Here is a 5,677-nt window from a genome sequence, read left to right as displayed (position 1 = left end):
ATAAGAGGAGAGGTAACACCCTCCATGTATTGAGGGAGATGGCCCAGAGGAACACTTAGACATTTTAGAGGCCAACAGAGACGGAAGACTTTTGAGAGACAGGATGTCAAAAAAAATTTTATTAATTTTTTTTGTACTGGTTTGCCAGACAGTTGATTTCTTTAATTCCTGAAAAACAATAAAAGTACAATTCAGAAAGATGTTTATATATATATATATATATATATATATATATATATATATATATATATATATATATATATATATATATATAAATATATATATTACTTTATATACACACACACAAATTTTTAACATGCAACAGATTTAATATTCACAGTTCTCACCTTAAGGCGATGCTCCAGTAATTGATTTTCAAGTGCTGCTTTTTTATAAGTAGCCTTTTCTCTTCTATTTGAAGCTGTATAAGGTCCATCTCCATGTCACTTATACTTATTTATTTTTGTAGATGGACCTTACAAAGCTCTTTTGCTGACAACTAGGAATGGGAAAATATATAATACATGAGATTGTTTGGTCAGACAATAAAATTAAAATAATGGACAACTGGCCACAAATTCTTACACTGCTTAGATTATGTGTTGAGGTTGAATGACCCTCATCTATGGGCAGATCCCCAGGTATGTACTGTCAAATGACAATGACAATGAGTTTGTTACTCTGATGATTTAAAGGCGGCCATGCATTATAATGGTCTGCATTATACCTCAGTGGGCCTAGGAGCATTGTCCACTTCTGTCACAGCAAATGTGGTCTCTTCATCATCTTCTTGATTATCCTACAAGAGAAATATGCAAGTTTACATTATCTGACAAAAAGAAAAAAAAAATAGGAAAATAAAAAGCAACTAAAGTTCCCTAACAACAAATCCCTTACAACTGTGACGGACTGTGTTATTTCTGGAGGGTCCAATAACACAATATGTCCATCAGTATCTATAAGAACACACAACCATTAAAATTATCTATATTATCAAATAAAAGCAATAATACATGAAAGAGTAGCATGTCACAATAATACAACTAAGATCACAGTAGTCTATACATCATATGCAGTTAAATAAATAAAAGCTTGCATACATTAAGCATGTTCAAAAAGCCTTTAAGTGACAGAAATAGTGAAGTGAAAAAATGAAAACAAATCATAGAGGTAAACTTACATTTCACCATTTTTTCACCATCACTTGTGGTGTATGGTGTGTGTGATAAACTGCCCCCTTGAATGCCAGAAACCACTGGTCGTCCTTTATTAAGGGACAGAGCCACCTCCTCACATGGGGTAAGGGTAGGTGGTGGTGGGCCCCCGCCAGTTAGACGGGCTTCAGCCTTCTTTCTATTAGCTACATGACAGAAAGAGTATACTAAATAGTGTTTAATTAATAGTTCAGTAATTGTGTAATGAAATAATACCTTTTTGCAGAATGTTTTTGTGTTTCATTTTAACTTGGCTTAGAGTTATATATATATATATATATATATATATATATATATATATCATTTATTTATATTTCGTTTATTTATTTATTAATATTTATTTACTTATTTATTAATATATATATATATATATATATATATATATATATATATATATATATATATATATATATATATATATTTACACACACATATATAACAAAGTCAAAGTGATGTAGACATCACATTTAATTATGTTGTATTATAAGAAAACAGGAAAGAATAACACATTTGTAATTTTATACACTTACACACTTACTCTGTCCGTTATTTTTTGCCAAGCCAACTCTCTTTCTTTAGCGGATGCAGCTGTATTGCTCCTTTTTAATATTACTGGCTTAAATTCCTCGTACCCATACATTAAAACCTCCAACTCCGCCTCTGTGAAATACACCGCTCTCTTTTTCATTTTGACTTTCCATGGTGACTCATGAAATCAGCGATCCATTGAGAATGTATTTATGTATGCTGTGTACGCGCATTAACTCTAGATAACCAATTGAGGGTTGGTTAAACTAACTCTTCTCACGTGTTTTGGAACCAACATACTCATGGTATGCCGGTTTGGGGTAAATGAACCCAGAGGTTATGATTTACCAAATGGTAAGTTAACCCAGCTTTCTGGAATAGCCCCCAGTTCAGTTCACTTCCTTTCTACGTGGATCGTTGTGCTTCCAGCCACTCATCTACTTACCTGTTGTTGTTCTAAATCTACATAAAAAACTGGTTTACTTGCATTTGGGATTTCACGTCTTTTCTGTGTGATCGTTACACACACACACACACACACAAAGTAATAATTATTTTAGCTGTTTAAGCAAATCACCAGAATTAGTCACTGAGACAAGCAAAAAGCCTAATTAAAGACATTTTGCCTCATTCATTCTTTCCCGTTATTTTATCAAGGTTCCATTTTAGTCCCTTTTCTAGGGGTACGGAGACAAGTAACAAATAAAATTAAGATAAAAAAAAATAAAAATCGAATTTATATATTTATAAATAAATATATATATATATATATATATATATATATATATATATATATATATTTATGTATATATATATATATATTTAAGTATATATATATATATATATATATATATATATATATATATATATTTATATATATATATATATATATATATATATTTATATATATTTATATATATATTTATTTATTTATATATATTTATATATATATATATTTATTTATTTATATATATATATATATATATATATATATATATATATATATATATATATATATATATATTTATATATTTATATATATATATATATATATATATTTATATATTTATATATATATTTATATATATATATATATATATATATATTTATATATATATATATATATATATTTATATATATATATATATATATTTATATATATATATATATATATTTATATATATATATATATATATATATATATATATATATATATATATATATATATATTTATATTTATATATATATATATTTATATATATATATATATATATATATATATATATATTTATATATATATATATATATATATATATATATATATATATATTTATATTTATATATATATATATATATATATATATATATATATATATTTATATATATATTTATATATATTTATATATATATATATTTATATATATATATATATATATATATATTTATATATATATTTATATATATATATATTTATATATATTTATTTATATTTATAAAACAGGAGGAAACTTAAAGGATAAACCCAAAATAAATCAGCACTCGTCTCTCTACACGGCTTACTTTTAACATAAAGTTACACATCTCACTTATTCACACTATAATCTCACAAGATTCACAAGCTCACAGTTCTAAATATCCAACAAAATCTCTATCACACTATAATCACAGGGTTAGGGAAAACAGGGTCTCTCCGTGCTTTGCCGCTCTGCCTCTTTATAAAGCCTGGAAGCTTAATCAACAGCAACTGATCCGATCCGATTTGCTATGATTGAAAACAGGTGCGGCTGGTTTGGAATGCTGCTCAATGAGAGAGAGAGAGAGAGAGAGAGAGAGAGAGAGATTAATAAAACAAAAGGGGAGAGCAATAAGCTGCTACTCACACCAACAACTTATTGCCTAAATACATCATAGGATGTAACAATCAAATAGGAAGAACTTCTGCCTACTTCATTTTCTGCAACCTAAACGAATAAAAGACAAGGAAACCTTATTAAGCCACAAATGTCAAGCTTTGTAGTTGAATCTCCAGTTAATAGCTATCATTTTACTTGTGATGTGAACTGTGGTCCCACTTTGTCCCTGCTTATTGTCAATCAAGGAAAATATACTGTGCTAGGTTTCCAAAAGCCCCCTTAGCCTAAAGGGGTCATTGCATGCCCATTTTCCACACGTTCATATGTTTCTTTTTTAGGGTTTTAATTTAAAGTTTATAACATATTTTGGTTAATAATTATCAATAGAAGTGTAAAAAAAAACATCCTGATACCCAGTCAAAATCAGCTCGGCAAACATAAAGCATACATAACATAAAGTTTGGTTTGCATCTGATGACCCCTTTAAAATAGTGATTGACATTAACACAGCCCCTGAACACTGGCCACTTAAACACAGTTAAACAAGTTAAGAACAACTTAATGTTTATTGGCAATGACCTGATAACCCAGATAAATCTAATTTGCCTGAAGTCAAATTCGTCTGAGATCAAATTAATTAATAGTGTGGATTAAGGTTTATCACTGAAAAACAAAACTTACCTTTTCTTCTCTTCACATATGGCCCCTCCTGACTCAAGGACTGGGAGATGCAAAAAGCAGCAGGTAGAGGACAAGAATGTGGAAGGGAAAGATCAGTGGTCATAGGAGATAGAGAAGAGACAGAGGTGGCAGAAGGGGCTGGTGTTGTCCTTTTCTTTTTTCTGTGTCGCAAAGACTTGGAGCATGGCAATGGAGGTGGAGGAGGAGAAGAGTATGAAGGAAAAACAACAGTAGAGGAGGAAGGAGAGAGAGAAGTTGGAGAGTGTGGGGAAGAAAGAGGAACCAGGTTGAGTGTAAATAAAGTCTCGGACTCCTTTGTGTCTGACTGCTCCATGGTTAAGCTCTCCGGCCACGGAGCGTTGTGGCTCTCTGGCTGCTCCACCGTGTGGCTCTCCGGCTGCTCCACTGTGAGGCACTCCAGCTGCTCCACAGTGTGGCTCTTCGAATGCTCCACAATGGAACAGTTGCTCTGCTCCTGACTGGGCTGTTGTGCTGCTCAGATTTGGGGATGTCATTGTAAATTTATTTAAATAAAAAATGAAAGGTACTCTTTCAGTTTCTAACATTGCCAACATGACTGACACATTATGTGACAGAAAACACAACTTATTACTTATAACTTAACACAATTTAAAGATAAAAATAGTCTTACTTAAATAAACGTATAAAGGCCACATCACACTGGTATTATGATATGACAAACATGTGTACAGTTACACTTCAATTAACACTTATGAAATTTGTTTTTTTAAATTACTGCAATATGGGCAGAATCAATTATGCGGCCAACATTTCTGCTTTTCATCACAGATTTACCCCACTCACTGTCCTGTGACACCACTTTGTCTTTTAATTTTTGTTTATTGGACAGACTTCCAAAGCAGACAATTAAGGTTTTCCTGCTTGCCTGATTGGGAGTCTGGCAAGATGGGCAGGGCCTAAATTTGGGCCTTGTCATAACTTTGGAAAAAAATAAAGAAATATACAGAAGAAAAAAAAACAACAACAAAACAGACAGATTAAGACCTATTGTGAGAAAGAGAGCGGGGGGGGGGGGGGGGGAGAAATGTACAGAGAGACAAGTACAAATGACAGATGTGGCTCTTAAAAGTGCCTTTGGTTTGTGCGTGTCTGTGTGTGGGTCGAGTTAAATAAAGGAGAAGCTGGTGAATTTGAAGGACCTGGTAAGAGAAAAACAAACAACAAATATATATCAGAATTTCTTACAATTTTAACAGTATTTTTTTTCATCAGTGTTGGCAGATTGGGGCAGTTTTTTGATTGGTTTTGAGTTGTACCACAAGGGATAAATTGGGCGTGGCTGGGAGGTGAATTTTTCATATCCCTGTGGTGCCAAATGACAGACGTGGAAAACAGTTTACAATGTCAAAACAAGGTAGC

The 5,677-nt window shown here is 31.2% G+C and overlaps 2 protein-coding genes across 2 annotated transcripts in view; both read left to right on the top strand.

The window, feature by feature from the left end:
* The window catches only part of LOC137491105 (uncharacterized), a 698,540-nt gene that overhangs the window by 421,574 nt on the left and 271,289 nt on the right, over positions 1-5,677 (top strand). The window lies entirely within an intron of this gene.
* The window catches only part of LOC101883542 (uncharacterized), a 152,168-nt gene that overhangs the window by 30,307 nt on the left and 116,184 nt on the right, over positions 1-5,677 (top strand). The gene's annotated exons all lie outside the window — the stretch shown is intronic.

The sequence above is a fragment of the Danio rerio genome, chromosome 4 (assembly GCF_052040795.2).
Source record: "Danio rerio strain M-AB ecotype USA chromosome 4, GRCz13ab, whole genome shotgun sequence".
NCBI classification, from domain to species: domain Eukaryota; kingdom Metazoa; phylum Chordata; class Actinopteri; order Cypriniformes; family Danionidae; genus Danio; species Danio rerio.
Note: the sequence above shows the minus strand (reverse complement) of the source record. Positions and strands in the feature narration are given on the sequence as shown.